Genomic DNA, 22,354 nt, shown 5'->3' on the forward strand with positions numbered 1-22,354 from the left:
TTTTGTTTAAAATTTTTTAGTTCGAAAAATTTTTTAGTTTAAAATTTCTTGCACTCTGCGGAACCGTTTCGAAAAGAATCGGAGCAGTTTAGGTTAAAAAAAATCTGGCAACACTGTTTCCATTAATGAAGCGCTTACTGAGCGTTTAAAAAATCGCTTAAACTCACAACAATGTGTTATAAGAAATCTACAAGCGACACCTCTCTTTCACCATTGTTACTTCCAGAGACATAGGCTACTAATTCAAGGACAGAATCTCCATCAAGGTAAGAAAGCTGGTAATCATCTTATCTGCCAAAGAGAACGATAATATTTAATGTAAACTTCCGTACAATATCATGATACCATAAAAGGGTTATTTAAGGAGGAGGTTGAACCCTCCATGGGAACTTTAAGGTACCAAAAAGGATAACCATTAAAAAAAAATCCAGGTCGAGGGTGGATCGTCGTCATAGCACTCTGAATGTCTAGCATTGGGGTGGGTGTGTAAGATTATGCGATTTCTATCAACCAATCAACATTGTGGTACCAAAGCAATCATCTTACCCGTAAAAAATGGAAACAAATGAGTGATGGGGTTTTCCCACGTATTCTGTTCACCGTGTGGCGGGTCTAAGATCATGTGACCTCTATCAACCAATCAGAATCGAGGTACCAAAACACTCATCTTACTCATAAAAAGGGAACGAATTTCAAAAGTCACAGGGCTTAAGATCACGTGACCTCTATCATCGTGGTACCAAAGGACTCATCTTACCCATAAAAGGGAACGAATTTTAAAAATCCCAGGGCCTAAGATCACGTGACCTCTATCAGCCAATCATAAACACTCATCTTACCCGTAAAAGGGAACGAATTTCAAATATCGTAGGGTCTAAGATCACGTGACAGCTATCAACCAATCAAAACACACATCTTACCCGTAAAAGGAAACAAATTTCAAAAATCCCGGTCATAAAAGAGAATGAGGGATTTCCCCACAGGGTGACTCATGACGTCATACCACGTGACCTGAAAATTTGAATTTTCCGCGTGGGCGGGGCCTAACGTCACGTGACCTCTCTCAGCCAATCAGAATCGAGAAAATTTTTGCTGACTCGGCTCAATATAACGGGGTCCCTACTACTACAATTTACCAAACCGTTTAAGTGATTTCTGATGGTGCTGCATTCCACTTTAAAAATTCCTTTCAGATGTCCAAAACGCAGACAGGTCCGATAAAGCAGTGGCTTTTCAGTGAAACCGGCTGAGGTAAGGGTCTCTGCGACGTATTGGGTAGAGGGGGGATGAGAATATGGCAACATGGCTAAACGAAAAACAGATTCACAGTTTTAAACCTGCAGAAGAAAAATGAAAATGAAATGAAATCTTTGTTTTACGTCCCACGGTTATGCCGGTTAGGCTAAAGGAGACGGTGATGATGACTAATGAATGAAATGGTAGAATAAAGAAAGTGGGAGGAAACGGGAGAAACCCTAGAAAACCCACGCACACGGTGTTTGTCCACCACAAAGTTCACTTGGCGGTGGCTGGGATCGAAAGCAGGACCCCAAGCACCAGAGGTGAACACTCTACCACTGAGTCACCACGGTCCCTAAACCTGCAGAAGAATTCGTGAGTATAGTGCCAACTCCGGGTATTATTCTCGTCTTGTTGCCAAGAATCGAATTCGACAATTAAACAAAAAAAAAGTGGGAAAGTGTGCGACCGGTAACTGGTATTTACCGAAGTCATCTTTGGCTTTTATGGCAGTAACGGGTCATCATGGACTAACTTAAAATCGAGTTTAAAATCGAGCTTCTGCAATTCAAAGTGTAGATTTAAGAAATCTGCAAAAATTAACTTTTGTTACATACATATATGATAAACAGTGATGGATAGCAGAAATATTATCAATAAATAATAAATTACATGAAATTGAAGCGTTCTTTGTGTATCCAGGATGCGCGGTGGCTCAGTGGTAGAGCGCTCACCTCCGGTGCTTGGGGTCCTTGGTTCGATCCCAGCTCGCGCCGTGTGGACTTTGTGGTGGACAAACACCGTGCTCGTGGGTTTTCTAGCTGTTCTCCCGTTTCCTCTCACTTTCTTCATTTCACTCATCTCTCATAATCACCGTCTCCTTTAGCCTAACCGGCATAAACGTGGGACGTAAAACTCCAATATTTCACTTCATTTTTTTTCTTTGTTTCCACATGGTTCTTCAACAAGGTACAGGTTTCCAGAAAAGAATAAGAGAAGTGAATATAAGTGTTTTGTGACTATCGACAACGTGCTACGAGCTGTGAGTGCACCAACACCTATTGGAACACCTGAAATGGTTGCATGCTATTAGCGAAGAAGACACTAAGCAAGCAAATAATTACTTCAGTGTGGAAAAAATCAGTGAAACTTTGTTTCCGAAAACCATTTTAAGTAAGTTTAAAATTTGTTTCGTAATCGTAATTTTCATCTCAGGTTACACCGGTTTAAGAAAACGGAGGAGGAGTAGGGGGAGGCTCATCATATTATTTCAGAGAGCCTTTTTGATCAAAATAATAAAAAGGAGCCAGGAAAAACTTTTGTCCTTTATTTAATGAATGTGAACCACAAACATCACCAAATTGTTGCACTTTCATTGTTTTCAGTGTTGCCAACGGTGATATTAAAGTTAACGAAACTTCGCTAACTTCAAGAGGTTGTAGTTCATTCATGAAGCATTGGTCGAGAATGCTATTTGGTGTGTTTATTATTCATGTAAAGTTGAACAATTTGACAGCATTTCAGGATTTTAAATTATGGTGATTTCGAAAAAGGTGATTTTTGAAAACTTGACGGTTTCTCGAATTTTTTGCGACAAAACGGTTGCACACAGAAGCAATACAATTTTTTTCGAGAAGTGGGTAACCAGCTCTTACCAACCGTAAAATAGAATTTTAAAATTCGAACCGCAAGTGCTCGAAAAAATCGCAAACTTTGATTTTTCAGATAAACTGACGTTTATTTGTTAATTTATGTACCAACAGATATGCATGCGCAAACCAAACTATAATAAAATATATTTTATTTATATCCCTATGTACACTCATGTATAATCGGGAAATGTATATTCGTAGTAAATTTCAGAGGAAAAGAATTACAAACCCGAAAATTAGAATGAGTAAAACAAAATGTTGCTAAATGGACAAGAAAGTTTTATTGTTTTTATTTACTGCTCTTTTGACATGAAATTTGCCACATACATGTCTTTCCCGATTATACACATACTAACATTATAAGAAATACCGGACGAATTCGTTATCAAATTATAATCCTAAAACAACATATTTATAAACATGCAACAATAATTTTAGTCTCGAGTGTATATACCACAAAAAGAATTATGACTATCTGTCTCCATAGCTGAATGGTGAGGCTACGAAGTTTACAATTTTCCATGTCCTCTAAAATTTGTAAATTGTACTTCCCGTTTTGATGGCCCATTACTTGGCGGGAAAATCTTTTCCGACAACACAAAAAACGCGGGTCATTGAAAAAACATGTCTCGTTCCTATAAAAAAAGTTTCAAAAATATCTGAGGTGGTGACGGTACTTTTTTTTGGCTGATTTGAAATGGAAGACACCAAACAGTTATGTTATTTATATGTTGATTCAGTTTGCAATAGCAATCTACATGTAACTATATATCGGAACCTTACATCTATTATAATATTTATCATAGGTAGAAATACGTAATACGTAATGCATAGTATTCCGTAACGAAGCTATTATGAACTCAATCATTATGTAAAGTGATGATGCAGAACCAGAGGAGTAAAGTAAAGCTATATTAGATGTAATGCATAGTTGTATAGGATATAAAATTTTTGCACTATCCTCGGTTACGTGCATATTCACCATCGCTGACATGCCCGCTCCATACGGAATGACAGTGTGAATATAAGTAATTACTGTCAGTGCACACTGCAGAGCATATTGAAATAAATCTTGAGTAACAGTCAAAGCATGGTATGTGTTAGTGGGGTTAAGTTCCAAAGTTGGTCGTCCGTATCTAGTAAAATTTTGAAAATTTACAAGCAAGAAATAAATTTGGCTGTTCGTGTGCTTCATAATGTATAATGAAAGCGAAAGTTGTGTTTATTTTCTCATATAAACGGTTTTAAACATGGAACTATTTGGCAAGCGGAGGTATCTACTTGGCGCAAGGTTACTTCATAGTAGGATTATGGGAATGTAATGAGCATTTGTTTTGAAAACATTGCTGGTGCTTATGAGGAAAAGCCATTAAAAGTAAGTAAAAGTCATGGCTTAATAAACCTAAAAATAAATTGTAGAGAATGTGGTAAGCAAATAACTATAAAGAAACGTGGAGAAAGTTATATTGTTTACTGTAACGGTAAGTGACATAACGAACAAGGCAGCAATTTTCCAGAACACAGGCCCCTCTTCCCATTTAGCTGTAATAAAAACAGAAAAGAACGTGCCCTGCGGGGCATTAACCCGTCTCCACTCGCTAACGGTCACTCGGCATTATTATGTGAATTAAATGTAAAAGTTTCTTAAAGAAAGGAACCAATTATTACACTTTTAGCCAAAATCTAGGCGGACGACCAACTTCGGAATAACTGCCTGTTAGTGTGCTATTCCACTGTCATCGTTTATGCGCATAACCCGCTCGCTGACGCGCCTGCTCCCAACGGACGCACCCTTGTCACTCGGGTTTTCGTGCTGCACTCCTGCCCTGTCTCAGTTAGATTGCACTTGTGCTCTTCAGTGGTCACCTAGCATAAACTGGTTTGTGTCTTGTGAACGGGTTAATTTACAACGCCAGCTCCAGCAGGTATACTCTCTCAGAAAGGAGAAATTACACATTAATAATTTCATGAAAATGGATCAAAACTTACCTAACCTTAAGCTAACCCCTACCTTACCCTACTTATTTATATCTTACTCTACTTTACCTTACCTTACTCTACTACATTTTTTCAAAGGCCCTACTTATCGATGCGCAGTTGGAGCGTGCCTTGTAGTGCTTTCGTGGTAACCGCTACTATTTTCACTTTAAAATAAATTAACTAAATAAAATTAGAGATTACAGAATCAATTTACCTCCTAAGAAACTTTTCTCCATGAGTAAAAGAAACCGTTTTTGCTATTTCAAACATATTTGTCAATAATTACGTATATTCCTAAAATCATCACTTGAGGAACAAAAGGGAAATATAAATTGAATAAAAAGTTGGGGTTCATGTATTAATTAAATCTTCATACTTTAAAGACAAAACAAAGAAAAATATACATACTTTCCACGCCAAGTTCCTTGCTTACATCTGCCCATAATTTGTTCGCGACCTGTCGTTTGTGATAATCTGGATAAGCTTGGTTCCACTTATCAAAAGCACAATTCATTAAAGCATGAACATCTACTTCCATCTTAATTTTTATTTTTTGTTTTATCTCCGCACCTTGCAACGTCGTCTGCTTTCGGGACAACTTCGGCTATGGGGACCTCTACCAATTTTGAAATTTTTAACGTCATTCGATAGGGTTCCACTCCCTAATCAAGAAACTGAAAGAATTTCTTGTCGGAACCTCCCCCTTCCCCTCCGTAACCGACTTAGAATAACCGACAAGGGTTATGGGGACCTCTACCAATTTTGAAATTTTTAACGTCATTCGATAGGGTTCCACTCCTTAATCAAGAAACTGAAAGAATTTCTTGTCGGAACCTCCTCCTTCCCCTCCATAAACGACTTAGAATAACCGACAAGGGTTATGGGGACCTCTACCAATTTTGAAATTTTTAACATCATTCCATAGGGTTCCACTCCCTAATCAAGAAACTGAAAGAATTTCTTGTCGGAACCTCCCCCTTCCCCTCTTTAACCGACTTAGAATAACCGACAAGGGTTATGGGGACCTCTACCAATTTTGAAATTTTTAACGTCATTCGTTAGAGCTCCTCTTCCTAATCAAGAAACTGAAAGAATTTCTTATCGGAACCTCCCCCTTCCCCTCCATATCCGACTTAGAATAACCGACAAGGGTTATGAGGACCTCTATCAATTTTGAAATTTTTAACGTCATTGGACAGGGTTCTACTTCTTAATCAAGAAACTGGAAGAATTTCCTGTCGGAACCTCCCCCTTCCTCTCTACAACCGACAGAATAAACGACATGGGTTATGGGGACCTCTATCAATTTTGAAATTTTTAACGTCATTCGATAGGGTTCCACTCCCTAATCAAGAAACTGAAAGAATTTCTTGTCGGAACTTCCCCCTTCCCCTCCATAACCGACTTAGAATAACCGACAAGGGTTATTGGGACCTCTACCAATTTTGAAATCTTTAACGTCATTCGATAAATTTCCACTCCCTAATCAAGAAACTGAAAGAATTTCTTGTCGGAACTTCCCCCTTCCCCTAGATAACCGACTTAGAATAACCGACAATAGTTATGGGGACCTCTACCAATTTTGAAATTTTTAACGTCATTCGATAGGGCTCCACTCCCTAATGAAGAAACAGAAACTATTTCTTGTCAGAACATATTCCTCCACTCCATAACCGACTTAGAATAATCGACAAGGGTTATGGGGACCTCTATCAATTTTGAAATTTTTAACGTCATTGGACAGTGTTCTACTCTTTAATCAAGAAACTGAAAGAATTTCCTGTCGGAACCTCCCCCTTCCTCTCCATAACCAACAGAATAATCGACACGGGTTATGGGGACCTCTATCAATTTTGAAATTTTTAACGTCATTCGATAGGCCTCCACTAACTAATCAAGAAACAGAAACTATTTCTTGTCGGAACATCCTCCTCCACTCCATAACCGACTTAGAATAATCGACCAGGGTTATGGCCACCTCTACCAATTTTGAAATTTTCAACCTGATTCAATAGGGGTTCACTCCGTAACCATGAAACTAAAACAATTTCTTGTCCGAACCTCCCCCTTCTCCTCCGTAACAGACAGAATAACCGACAAGGGTTATGGGGATCTCTATCAATTTTCAAATTTTTCATCTCATTCGATAGGGCTCCACGCCCTAATCAAGAATCTGAAACAATTTCTTGTCGGAACCTTTCCGTTCCGCTCCACAACCGACATTGAATAACCGACAAGTGTTATGTGAATCTCTACCGATTTTCAAAATTTTTCTCATTTTACAGAATGGAGGTCCTGATCTCCAAACTGAAACAAATTGCTGTCGTCATGTGGTCTTTGCATAACTAAGTCGCGTGCGTAGGAATTTGATGTTCGATAATATAATGGCGGAAAATGCTTAGGAATGTTCCAGCCTAGTTTTTATACTTTGACATTGGTAATTTGAAGGCGGGAGTGCCTTGGCCCTTGGCTGCAGCGTATAAGAGTAGCACTGGAATTTTGCGTATTGTGTAGCATGTACAACAGGCGTAATTGCGGAACATTATCTACCATTCCACTTTCCGCGAACTTTGCGTGTTCCATTTCATACTCTAGCCGTGTATAGTGAAAAAAACCGTTTTTTTTCTGTGAAGTTTTTTTTTCAATAAAAAGCATTATTCTTTTTCATTTTTTTTCAAATGTCTGTTTTTTTTCTGGCAACTACTATTTATTGATTTATGTTGCAGATTATTGAAATAATCAACAGAACTTGAGTCGAAGCTCTCGTAACTTACAAACCGTTTGTTTCTTTGTACCTATACGAGCAAAATTGTGTGATTATTCCTTTCGGAACCAGGTCATTTTTGGCGTTTTCCTACATTTTTAGTTAGTGATTTATTGCTCAAAAACCATTCATTGATCGATCGATATCGTTAAGGCATTGTTTTTTAGAAAATGGACATGGCTATGTTTTGGTGTAACTTGCATTGCAGTGTTCCCAACGGGTGGGAAATTATTGAGGTAAATGTAGGGGTGAAAATTTACAAATAATTCCCTAACCGAATTTCATTTTTTTGTATCTAGCACCACTGCTGTTATACGAGTTCAAGTCACCTAAACCTATTTTTTGGTGTGTTTACAAGGTACAGTGAAATCCTGAAGTCGCTGGCTTTGATTCAAAGAGGGAAAGAAAAAATTCTCTGTCATCATACACATGAAATTTTGACATTTTTTACGCCTCAAAAGCAAAAATCAACAAATATGCCGGGGCTGCAGCTTCTCTAATTATCCTATTGAAACTTTTTATGGTCCGTTCAGTAGGGAAAAGAGGAAGCTTTTAAGTACGTTTGTTTCAATGTAGCCAGCAAGAGGGTAAAATAGAGGGGGAAAGGGAAATGTTCCGAATTTATAATCTAAAATCGGGAATTAATTGTTTTGGCTGGAAACACTGCCATCAGATAGACGAAAATTGTCTGAAAATAAATCTTAGTACTTCAAGAATATATCCTACAAGTATCATGGAGATATCTAGCAAAGTAAGCTCGAAATTTAAAAAAAAAGAAAATTCTCACTCTACCTCAGAAATTCACCATTTTCTTACCATTTCCAAAACATGGTTTATTATAAACCTCAACTGCAGTTCTTCTTATTGTTCTAGTGAAACTTTTTATGGTGCGCTGTGTAGGCTAAGGACGAAGCTTTTAGACATTGGTATGTTTGTTCGAGTGTAGTTAACAAGAGAGAAATAATAGAAACAAAAAGGGATTTTTTCCAACATTTTCCCTTAAAATCTGGAATTAAAATTTTCTGTAGCTTGCAACACTGCTATCAGACACACACAAACTATCTTAAAATAAGCTTTGGTATCCCCCTAATATACCCTACAAGTATTGTGACGATATCTAATAAAGTAAGCATATCAATAAAAAATGTCTCATTCTACCTTAAAAAAATCACAGTTATCTTTCCAATTAGAGAACAAGGTCTACTGTAAACTTCAACTGTACTTCCACTAATTATCCTATTGAAACTTTCTATAGTGCGTTTTGTAGGTAATAGATGAGACTTCCAGATACTGGTACGTTTGTTCCCTTGTAGCCAACAAGAGGGAAATAATAGAGACAAAACAGATAATTTTCCCAAAATTTCCCCCTAAAATCTGGAATTAAAATTTTCTGTAGCGGGCAACATTGCTACCAGACACACAAAAACTATCTTAAATTAAACGTTGGTACTCCAATAATATATCCTACAAGTATTATGGCGATATTTAAGGAACAAAGCTTCTAATTACCAAAAATATATTACGGTAAACATAAAAGGTAAAAACTAGAAAAATCATGGTTTAGAACCTAAATACGAATTTTTTGTGCGCCCCCTAATTATCCATTGTAACGATCTGTACTTTCGTTTGTTAAGTAAGGACAAATGTTCGATTGGCGTAAGTTGAGTTGCACTCGGACGTATAGGTACGGATTTATAAACAAAAATCTCGAATTTTTGCCCAAATTTAGGGAAATTTTAATTTCCCTAATTGGCAACACTACGCGCAGGCCCGTCCAATTGATGTCAACAGTTAGGTATCCATCCGAGGTATCTTCTGGTAAGTCTTAAGGAGGTCTTTCTACAACGAAAGAAGCTACCGGGAAGAAAAGAGTAAAGGAAATTCGAAATTAGAAAATTCTCGAATTTTTGACGGGTGAAATTTGAGAAGGAAATTCGACACCAGTAGAAAAAGAAATTAATATGATAAACTATGGTCCAACACGAATAATATCCCGATATCTTAATTAGTGTCCACACAGGAGCGGATTAAAAAAAGTGGCAAAGCCGTTTGTGCCACTTTTGCCACCTAGTGTGCATTTGATTACATTTTTTGACTGCTAATACGTGTTGTTGTAGTTATAGTCTCGACTAATAATAATATCGTTGTTGTGAACAATAAATTTATAAGGAAAAGTTTCTCTCCTTTTTACATCTTAGTTCCAACACTGTTGGTGAGAAATGGAGGGTGTTTCAAAATGAATTTCGGGGTTTTAAGTCTTCGTAGTACTTATTACATTTTACGTAAAATTATAAGCAATGCATCAAGTAAAAGAGCACCTCAAACAGTCTTTGCTACAAGTGTGCGATGTGAGATTAATTCGTCACATGGTACACATCTAGTCGATATAGGAGAAAGGCCCATAAACCTTCCTCCATATGGCACAAAACACATTCAATTTAGGGGAGTCTCGTTTCAACTGTACCATCTTCTGAGGATTTGCTGACGGCCAGATGCAAACATTATGAGTGTTCACATTAGCTCTTAGGTGAAATGTCGATTTATCACTGGAGACGACATGATCCAGAAAATCTTCATTGTTATGCAGCAATATTTCACTTACGAAATTGGCACGTAAATCGTAGTCTGTAGGCTTTAGACTTGTAGCAACTGCAAACGATAAGGACGTAGTTGCAAGCGTCTCCTTAATATTCTTCACACAGACAGTTGCACTGTACAGATCCAGTCTTTATTAAGACACAAAAAAAACTTTCTGCTCTCTAGTCTACATCTTTTCTGCTTGCTCTTTCTAACGGCAGACAGAAGAAACAATGCATGTACATGCGTGCGTACAAAACTGTTTGAGTTGCTCTTTCATTTGATATAATATTTATAATTGTAAGTTAATTGTAATAGATAGTACAAAGTTTCAAAACCCTAATGTTAATTTTGAAACACTCTGCATTACTTCAAATTCAGTCATCCTATATTCATGTATTGTATATAGGGGAAAGTCTTACAATACCGGACGTCTTACAGTACCGGACAAAGCTGTATCTTGCGTTGAGCACTAGATGGCAAGAGAATGTACACACCAGTACGAAGGGCAGGCACCAACATGCAACATAATTTGGGCGCGTCTTGCTTTGTTCAGTTTAGTGTGAGTTGCGGCTGTGAAAAGAAGTCAGTGTGAAATTCGTTTGTCAAAAGATATTTTTATCCCGTTGATTATCCTGATCAAGGTAAGTTGCTGACTATGTTGCATAATATACTTTATCCTTATTATAATAAGTTATAAAAAATATGTTAGTCTTGTGATTACTTTACATAGAACTGAAGAATGGCGAAACTTGTTGATAGGTTGTAATCTTACAGTACCGGACATCCGTCGTTCTTCCAGTACCGGACAAAACGAAGTTTCGACTGATCATTGTGTAATGTATTTTCCTTTTCTCTTATAGCAATATGGTTGCTAATGACAAGAAGAGGAAAGGAAAGTGGACAGAGGAACATATGAAACATGCAGTAACCGAAGTTATCTCCGGTCGTATGACGATCAGACAAGCAAGTAAAAATTTTAGTGTCCCGAAAAGTTCGCTAGGTGATAGAGTGAAGTGCATCAAACGCGGGAACTCAGTAAGTTCCACACTCCACAGTCCACAGGACTCCACAAGAGTCCACAGGACTCCACAAATGGGCAGATTTAAAATGACATTTGATGAGAGGATGGAAAGTCAACTAGTTTCGTACATCAAAGAGTTGGACAACATGTTTATGCCTTTAAATAGAAAGGAATTTCTAAAGTTAGTGTTTTCTTTGGCCAAGTATATGAAAGTTCCACACCAATTTAAGAAGGAAGATAAATATGCAGGTAAACAGTTTTATTATGATTTTATGACGTCTTCCAGATCTGTCCCTTCGATGACCTGAATCGACGAGCCTTCAGAGAGCCAAAGGCTTTAACAGACAACAAGTTCACATTTTTTTCACAAAATATCAACAGTTGCTTGACAAGTACAATTTTGGCCCGGACAAAATTTACAACTGTGACGAAACGGGTGTTTCCATTGTACACGATAACGATGTGAAAGTGATATCTCAAAAGTGTAAAAAACAAGTCAGTAAAATAACATCCGGAGAAAGAGAAAGAAATGTGACTGTTCTGCTTTTTATCAATGCTGCTGGTGACAACTTCATCCCCCCCTTTTTTTTGTTTTCCCCAACAAATCTCAGATTGATGAAATCCTGAAGAAGGATGCTCCTAGAGACAGTGTGTTTGCAGCAGAAGAAACTGGTTGGATTACAGTCAAATCATTTATGAAGTGGATGAACCTTTTTGTTGAGCGAACTCATCCTACAAATGAACAACCTGTACTCCTCATATTAGATGGTCATAGCACACACAAGGATCTGGAAGTTATTTTGTTCGCACAATAACATAATGTACACATGATAAGCCTCCCCCCGCACACTACCCATAAAATGCAACCATTGGACCGAGCTGTAATGCGTTCATTCAAAGCCGCCTACAATCAAGCGTGTAGTGTCTGGTTGAGAAAATACGAACCACTGAAAATCACCCTGAAAGATGTTGCTGGATTAGTTAATACTACCTTCTCCTCAATTTGCCGAATGGAACTTGCCCAATCTGCTTTTGCTTGTACAGGACTGTATCCCTTGAATCCAGGCATATTTACCGATTTAGCATTCCGTCCGAACATTTTGGAAAGCCTGCACCAGTCGATGAGGGACGTTCGCCAGAAACTTCGACACCTCAACCTTCAACTTCAACGTCTGATCTGAAACAAATTATTGCAAAAATTTCTCCCCAAGTGACAACACCAACAAAAGAGGCAACAAGAAAAAGAACTCGAACAACACAGAAGAGTGAGGTTCTTACGTCCACCCCCTACAAAGATGATCTACAGTACAAGAGGAGGACGTCAGCAGGGAACAGAAGAAAGGGAAGAACACGGAAGATAATACCTGAGGAGGACACCAAGGAACAGAAGATGAAGAAGAAGAAAGCAGACAGTACTGAAAGACAAGTCGATCTAGACAATCAAGAGGAAGAACATGCCCATACAACCAAAACAGGATCTAAGAAAAAAATAGATTTTGGCGGAGACAAGAATGAAGAAACAGAATGCATCATTTGCACTGAAACCTTTGAAAAAGAATGGGTGCAATGTCTGGACTGCAGAGGCTGGGCACATGTCAACTGTGCAGATGAAGACAATATTGCTTACTTCACTTGTGAACGTTGCCAGAATAAGGTATGACTTTAGACATAAGAGTTTTAGTGTAGAAAAGCTTCTGTCCGGTACTGGAAGACCAATTTTGATTTTTTGAAAATTGTGACCATTTTTTGTTTTTTTAAATATTGTGCACTTAATGTATCAGTTTGAATAAATCGTGAATAACATTGATAAAACATATATTCAAGTATTGTAGTATTGTATTAAATTCCCAATAGAACTAATAATTCTCAGGTAACAATAGAACATGTAAATCTGTCCGGTACTGTAAGACTTTCCCCTACATATACAAGAAGTGCCATTATTATCAACTACTAACTTTCATCATCATACACACGGCCGGCCCTAGGCAATTTGTCGCACCGTGCAATGGCATAATTTGCCGCCTCCCCCTTTCTCCAGAAAGAACAAATCTTAAAAGTCATGATTTTAAGTATGCTACTCCAGCATGAACAACGAAAAGGAGCGTAAGTGTAGTAGCACTCAGAAAGGCTTAAATACTAAAAATGCAAGCCCGTTGTGTCTGTCTTTTATCTTTAAATATTAATCTATTATGTTAGTGAAAGATAAAGCAAACACACCTGCAGAAGAAAGATGGTAATCCTTTTTATAAAATTCAAGATCAAGCTTCAATTTCAATGTATCAGTTTGCGATTCCAATGCAACTGGTTCTTTTATCTTTATTTCTTGATTTTTCTTCTACATCTGTTAACATTTAAAAAAAAACTTGTTTCTATCTTCAATGAGAAGGAACTTGTTTCTGACAAAAAAAAAGACTAGTTGTCATATCAAAACTGTGATAATTTACTAAATGGAACAGATATTCGTTTTATTCGAGAATTGAATTCCTGCATTTGAAAACAATCAAGCAATTTGTGCTCGGATTGATTCGACCATTTGCTTTAGCATTGTCCATGTAACCTTAAACTAATGCAACCTAAACATAATTTATGAATGTAGTATTCAAATAGGTCAGCTTAGTAAATGTAACTACCACCATCATGAAGTCTGTTTCCAACAAGAAATATTTAATTTAAATAATATACTTATAACTAGAGACCGGATGTTAGGCCTATTCTTTAATGCTAAAGATATGATCAAAAATAACGTTTTAAAGTTTATATCGGGGATTATAGTTTTGATTTAAGTCAACTTTATTTTGCCTATTTCGCCCCTCTCTGCCTAAATAATTGCTTTAGTGCCTAATGTTGCGTATTCTATGCATTTTCTTTAAAATAAGATTTAATTGGGAAATATATATAACTTATATACTGTAAATACCACAAGCACATGGTACATTACAAGCTCTCTCTCTCTCTCCCTATATATATATAAAGAAGACATTAACAAACAGGTATGTTGCTATATTCTTTGAACACTATTTATGACGAATCTTTTTTAAAATTTTAAGTGCCTATTTTTATCTGCCTATTTTTCAAGGCCTCCCTATTTTCCAAGTTTTTAATGCCTAAACATCCGGTCTCTACTTATAACAGATTTTGCCGGACCCTCCAAACTTGCCGCTCCATGCAAATGCACGTGTTACAGGTATGGTAGAGTCGGCTCTGCATATCATATATATCTAGTCGAGAAATTATTTATATATGATAATTAGAAAAATACTATTAGGCAAATTAGTATTAGTTTTTATCTTTACACAAGTTATTTGAATTTTATACTGTTTGTGACATTATTTTCGTACATATTAAAGGCCTGCTTTCACACAAAAAAAAATCATTTCTACTTTTATTTCTTAGTTGCTATTGATGAAAACTCCTGAAACCCGAATTGTTAATAGGTGTGGTATTCATGTAAATTGTAAAATGTTTGTAGCGTATTAGTATCTAGCGTTTCATTTATGTTGCATTTTACGGTGATTACACCTACATAAAAATATTTCATACTTAAATGGAAGTAAGATGCATTACAAATGACTATTTGAAAAAAAAAGAAATTTAGAAAAAAAACGAGAGGCAATGTTTTTTCTTCTAAAAAGAAAACGTACATTTCTGAAAAAATACGAACAGTTTTTTTTTCTATTTACAACACTTGCCGTGTAACTTGGTTGGTTCACTTTATATCCTGATATTTTCAATTGCTGACGAACTTAGCTCAATTTTATGTTTTTTGTTTAAAAAATAAGTTTGAGTTTACAGCAAATTCAACTACTTTAAAGGTATCTGTAATATAATTTAGAAGGTTACGATTAGTCCTTATAAGACGGAGTTACTTTGAACAAGATTTAAGGAATTTTGAAGAAAATCGCATTTAACTTGCAAACGTAACGATTTAGAGTACTGTATTTTAAACATATAACAGCCAGATATATAAGTAAAACATTCGTGCAATTGCATTAGTAAACATTCAGTATGGCCATAGTTATTCAAATATAATCTTTCGTGCAAAGTTACCGCACAGGTGGAGTTACTTTCAAGAGCATGCAAAAAGGTATATTCAACATACGAACATTGTCTTTTATGCACTGTTTTCCCTTCACTATTTATTCATTTCACTTCCTACACCAAACTGCATGCAGTCTACAAATATTGATTTAAAAAATGATGATACCGGTAAAAGTACTTAGTATATATTATCAATTTTTGAAATAATTAAGTATTTTCTGGTACCGGCACAGGAGGAAGCACAATCTGATGTTTAGCATATGCCCTACCAAAGTACAAACTCAGAACATAAGACAAACCGGTGAACTAATTTGCCTTGCTTGTTATTAATGTCCAAAAATATTATCCCAAACGTAATCACTGGAATATTTACGAGGTTTCGGGTTTTGAGGCTGAAGGCGACGAAAATTACATTATTTATTTTCTTAAAAAAATCTAATGTTAATCATTCCTATGCGTATAAGCTTCAAGATCTCCTAAATTTAGTGATTGAGAAAATCTAAGCTTTCCTGAGTGAAGCTCCTCTCAAACTATTTTTGGATCCGCCACTGTTCGTAATTTATTTTTCAATAAGAAATCTATTCCGACATCTATCTAAATAGAAAATTTATCTAAAATTTAAAGGCGGGAGGTACCAGTACTAATTTCATATCGAAAGCCTTACTTTGGACCGGTGCCCGATTCGTAAATCCGATTAGATGCTGAAACTGCCTTCTCCCAGTTTTATCTTTTTTATGACTAAAACGTTTCACACTCCAATTTCAACTATTAATTCAAAATCCCATTATACACAGTAGTATTCTACGAAACTGACTTGACTTTGAGGGAAACTCTTGTACATGATATCTTTCAAATTTGGTCGGCCTTTACAGTGACTGCTTTCCCTACCTCTACAACAATAAATTTTCCGGGTAAAAAGAGCTGATGGTATAGCCAAAATACAATTAGGTGTTCTATCTTACGGTGACAGTTGAAATTTTCTCTTAACAGTTCATGGTTTTACCTGTAAAGGGCTGTGCAACTCCTTTCATATTTTGTGTCTTACCGTACTATGTAAGTGTACGTACATCAACATCATTGCAAAGAATTGACAGGAAGCTAAAATATTTTAACAAAATACAAAGTATTTTGCGATTTATTTTATCTGTATTATTTGGTATCTTAAATTTCTTGCAATTCTGACGAGTGAATATTGAAGTCATCATCTATTGGTGTGTCTGTTTATCACTTGATATCCACATTTTGAAAGTACTTTAACACTGTGTTGTACGTGTTGTATCAACACGGAACAAAATTCATTGTCCAACCTATGAGTTACTAGGCCACCAGTGGAAACTTCTTCAGGATGGTTCATTTTCTTTATTTAGTACAATGTTCGAAGCACTTTGTTTCTTTGAATCATCATCATCATCATCATCATAGGTATTCTGCCTTTATTGGCAGGTCACTTGCCGCAGTTGAGAAGTTTCCATGCTCCACGAACCTCTGCTAAACTCTTCGTCTTCACGTATGATCTTTCTGTTTTTTATCATCCATTAATTGTAGTCTCCTTCGACCCTCCCTCTCTTTCCCGCCACCATACCCTCTAGGATGTACCTCATGATACAATTTCTTCTTAGGCAATGTCCCAACCAGTTTCTCTTCCTCTTCTTAACAATATCTAAAAGTGTTCTTTTCTTCCCCACCATTTCTAACACCCTGTCATTCATTTTCTGCTCGACCGAACTAATTCTTTCCATTCTTCTCCACACCCACATTTCAGAGGCTTGTAGCCGATTTTCTTCACTCTTACGTAATGTCCACATTTCTGCCCCATACAGAACAACACTCCACACGAAGCATTTTATGAGTCTTTTTCTCAAATCTTTATTCAAGGTGCCATAAAACAGACTTTTCTTCCTCCTAAAAGCTTCTTTCACCATTCCTATCCTTGCTTTTATTCCACGTTGGCACTTCATGTCATTACTAAGAATACTACCCAGATATCGAAAAATACTCACTTGTTCTATTTACTTCCCTCGCACTTTTATATTTGACACAGACCCCTTCGTTCCAATCACCATGGCTTTTGTCTTTCTAAAATTTATTTTAATCCCATATTCATCAAAGCCCTTCTTCATTTTTCTAACATTTTATTGATTTTCTTTTCAGATTCTGCAACAAGCGCATATCGTCTGAAAATCTTATGCATCTAATCCTTCTACCTCCTACCGAAACGCCGTCATCATCATATATGCTCTTCTTCACTCTCTCTTATAGGTAGACATTAAATAGTGTTGGCGAGAGGCAGCATCCTTGTCGAACTCCCCTTCCAATTGCACCCTCTTCTGACAGTTCTTCCCCTAGCCTAAAACTTATTTGTTGGTTTATGTATAAGTTTCTTATGTGTCTTCTATCTTTCCATTCCAACCCTATCTTCGTTAGAACTTCCAACAACAATTCCCAGTTCACGCGGTCAAAAGCCTTTTTTAGATTAATAAATACAACATACACCTCTTTCCTTTTTTCTATAAATCTTTCACCGATCGCCCTTAATAATCCAATTGCATCTCTTGTGCCCTTGATTCTTCAGAACCGGAACTGCTCCTCCTCATATTTTTCATTTGTTCTTCTTTATAACCTTCTGTTCAGTATTCGGAGCAGAATTATGGCTGCATGATATATGAGACTGATAGTTCTATAATCCTCAGATCTCTTTGGGTTCGATTTCTTAGCCATCGATATCATGATCGCCTTCGTGATACCTTTTCTTTGAAAAGGATATCTAATGTTCTTACAAGGGTGAAAATATATTTATTTCACCTCAAATATTTCAAGGTTCGTTGTTCGCATGTTCTTTAGGCAACAACGCAACGAAATGATCCCTATTCCGTAATGAAATATATATTTTACCTCTCACCACCGGCAAATTGTTGCTGTTAGCACTACGATTTCCCGTGCGTATTTCTGCTGTTGCGTATCTCCGTAGGTTATCGAAATACAGTAGATCGTCATAAACGTAACTAACAATATCCCTTCTTATTGCACGCTCTACTGCAATAGTATTGCCATGATGAGCCCACACTCATTCAGTTATAACGTCTCGAAGCTGCTGAAGGGGTTCCGGTGATGACGGCCCACCATCTTCGAAAACAGTATCTTGACCGAACACATTGAGAAATTCCTGGAAGGCAGCAAGACGAACACATGGCCAATAATCTTCGATACCAAAAATACACAGTGAAATTGCCCTGTAAAAACAATTTCTGTCACCGGTCGTAATCACAGGTTTTAACTTCGAGAGTTCTTCTCTTTCCTGTAAATCAAGTCCATTCCAATTTTCAGGTTCGTGAAACAATTCCTGAAAATTTTGATCTACTGCATGATGCAGCTGGTTGAATTTTGCTGTACTTCGTTTGCGTAAACCATGAAGGACTTACCTCAGTTCAGTTCTCTTATCAAGCATTATTTGTTTCAGTCCATGTATTACTTCAGGACTACCTTCATTAAATACATTCAAAAGAAGATAAATTATTTGCTTAGTTTCCTCTAGAAGCTCGGTTTTCACCTGTGGCACCCTGATGAGGGGGCTGCGTCTTGCTGTGTCATGAGGCGTTACTCTTGGGTTTGTTGATAAACCTTGCTCTCCATCAGATAGTTCAGTACAGTTGCGTCTCTGCCTCTTTGTTTTTTGTGCCAGTTTTTTCATGAGATCTGTTAGCGATAGATGGTTGAAATTAAACAGTTGCATCATTTCTTCGGAGAATTCTGGAGGATCTCTATTTGGGCCTGGATAAAGCCATTCTATATCCGACAGGAATTGTCTCATCTTTCTTGCAAGGGAAATTTTTTTATTAGTAAAATCCCTGAAAAATATTCGGCGATACATCCAATCACATATTTCAAGACTCATATGATTTTGGTTATAGGATGTAATGCTCCGTCTTAAAGAACTCCACATAGCTTCAACGTTATTTGTATGAATATCAGGTCTTCTGGGGTTTACAAAGACTTTGTTATGGTGAACCCACTCGTGACTACTAAAATAGTCATTTAACCCTTTATACATTTTCGCGCCGTCAGTGACAATGTTTGTGTCGTGATTAACAAAGTTTTCTGTTGTAGCGTACTTTTCTTGATATCTTTTACACACACAACTAAGTGCTCACTGGTTTCTCTGCACGTTATGCCTAAAACCCAGTAAGATTGTCCAAGAAGCGGATAACCTTTCCTGTACTTCCGACTTGTTATATGACACTCATCGATTTTAACTGTGCTGTCATAGCCACCAAGTTTGTGTCCTTCAAAATATCTTATTATGCTACTTTTCATGACTTCTCGAGCATAGTTTTGCCAATTTGCGATAGTTTCTGTACTGAACCCTGTGTTTTCTGTCGTCGTTGTAAACGATTCTCCTATGCAAAAATGAAACAGGAACATTAAACGTTCTTTGAACGATAGTCTATTGTGTCTTCCAACCCAAGTGTTATCCAAGGAATATTTATTCATGTTACATCTGGTACATTTGTACCACCAACCTAGCTTATAATGGGAGGTAGTGTCCTTCATACGGCACAAAAAGAACGAACTGTGTTTCCTCTTTCTCCTCTTCTTTTGTTTCAGCAGCAGTAAGTCTTCTTCCTTGCACTGGTTGCACTGTGGTTGAAATCGATCTTCACCGAAAGCAGGTCTTGGCTCTGTTATCGGTATTATGTGAAAATGTTCCAGTACCCGGCGGCAGACATCTTCAGATGTGAACAAAATATGAAAATTCTGGGGATTCAAAATATCAAAGATCTCTTCTGGATTAAAAGGCTCGTCACTGTTTTCAAGAAAGTTTTGGAGTAGTTGTTTTACAGCACACACAATTTCATTTGCGTACTGATCTTTGGTAAATATCCCCTGCAAACAAGATCAGCAAAGAATTTAAAAAAAAATCGAAAAGGAACAAGCATTCTTCCTTAAAATTAGAAAACACTCAATGGTTATTTACAGTTTATTTCTGTTCCAGGATACAGTGCAAATTTGGATATGAAAAAATAACTATATTATTATTTGTAACTTCATCTTGCTAGGAGATGTTTACACTACTCCAATATTTTTAGAAAGATTTCGAAATAAATACTACATATTACAGTAGTTACCATGTTACGACTTCTGTAAAGTTTCTTCATAACTTTTCGTCTCAAAACTATTTTAAAAGTTTATATCTATCTATCTATAATATTACAAAACTGCAAGAACGTGTCAGACTGATTACTGAAAATCTAACCCACTTTAAGAAGTGCTAGAGACTTATGGATTTTTTATTTGCATCCTCATGGTCGACTTTATTAAGAAAACAATATCAAAAATTCAAATTTCGAAATTTTGAAGTTTCCCCTTTAAATTTTTATCGAATTCTGAACTTTTATACCTTTTCTAGAAAGAACTTTTGCTGGTGAACAATTTTGTTTCTCATGACCCCTTTCGAAAAATCTGTACTTTTCTAAATAGGGGCGTATTTGTTTTACGGTAGTCGTTTGCAGTTATTTTGGAGCGCTCCTGCATAGATAACTAAGCTTCCAACCGAGGAAATTTCTGCCCAAAGTTGTATACAGGACTAAATACTGCCAGATGCTAAGGTACACAACAGATGCCTATTTTTCCCATTTAGTGTTCTCAAAAAATGGTTTCCAAAGTGCCTTTGAAGCCCCCTCAACTCTAAATGTGAGTGATTGACTAATCACGGGAGTTCTAATCAACTTCATGAAATGTTAAGAGAATTGTTTCTTATATTCGCGTCCTCATAGTGGACTTTATTAAGAAAATCTCATAATGCATTTTATTAAGAAAAAATGTCAAAAGTTGAAATTTCGAATTTCGAAGGACAATGAAACTTTGGAAGATATGGAACATCTTGTGAAATCCTTTTGCAAACCACAGTTAAAAACTGAATTTACGAAATCGAGAGAGCTCATAGTTTATCAAAAGGAGGTAGCACACCGATAATAGTAAAGTTCGCGTCATATAACAAAAAGTCGAAAGTACTAGAGAATGCATATCGATGTCGGGGCTGTCCTGTTATAATATACCAGGACTTTTCGCCGGCCGTTACTACTAGAGAATGATACGTAAAGAACTCGTAGTGCATATGAAAGTAGAAAGGTCACGTGGCAAAAGAGTAAATCTACAATTTTACAAACTGTACATTGACAACAAAGGATATACAAGCAATGAAAAATGAAACGTCTTCAAGTGTTAACTCTCGGACATTAAACAACCAAGAAGAAAGTGACATAGCAACACTGCAGTAGTTTCCGGCAAGTGAATCAGAGCAGCGGACAAGAGGACAAATGGGTGCTGGCTCCAGTCACCCTCGGGGCAGAGGAAGAACCATCTGATACCAAACTGTGACTCTTGAGGTAAACTACTAACAAGTGAAATATTTGGAATCAAAGAACTGCAGAGAATGCACCACAGAGGAGAAGGGAACTTTTTAATTGCAATTTCTAAATGTGGGCGGGGATCAACCATTATGTCTATTCCTGAAACTTCTATTGTGTTAAAAGAAAAGAAAGCAACACTCTTGGAAATAACAAACCGAAGGAGAAGTATACCCTCATAAACATTTATGTGCAAAATTGCAGAGGTTTAAGGACAAAGGTTTAAGAACATTCCTTTATAATGTGTTATCGTCCAATTATGACCTAGTTGCAATCTGTGAAATTTGGCTTTAAAAAGAACACTTTGATTCAATGATTGTTGACAATCGCTATTATCGATATTATGCGTACAGGACAAGTAGAGACAACAAAAAACAGGGAAAACCAAGGATAGGGGAGTACTGTTAGCTGTCCTAAAAACGTATAAAGTAGTAATGATTGACTGCGTATCAAATGAATATGTAGAATGTGTGTTGGTTAAAATGATATGTCGAAAAGTAACTATAGATACTTTGAGAGTATACCTACGACGGTCACCTATTGAAAAATATGAGGAAGTGTTCGACTTAATTGATTCAAAATGTCCGTCACCCTTCTCATACTTATTGACTTCAATTTGTTGGAAAGAAATTTCAATGACTACAATAGTAATCTCAAAATTTCCGCCAAACTACAA

Source organism: Thermobia domestica, chromosome 4 (assembly GCF_964235325.1).
Source record: "Thermobia domestica chromosome 4, izTheDome1.hap1.1, whole genome shotgun sequence".
In the NCBI taxonomy this organism is placed as follows: domain Eukaryota; kingdom Metazoa; phylum Arthropoda; class Insecta; order Zygentoma; family Lepismatidae; genus Thermobia; species Thermobia domestica.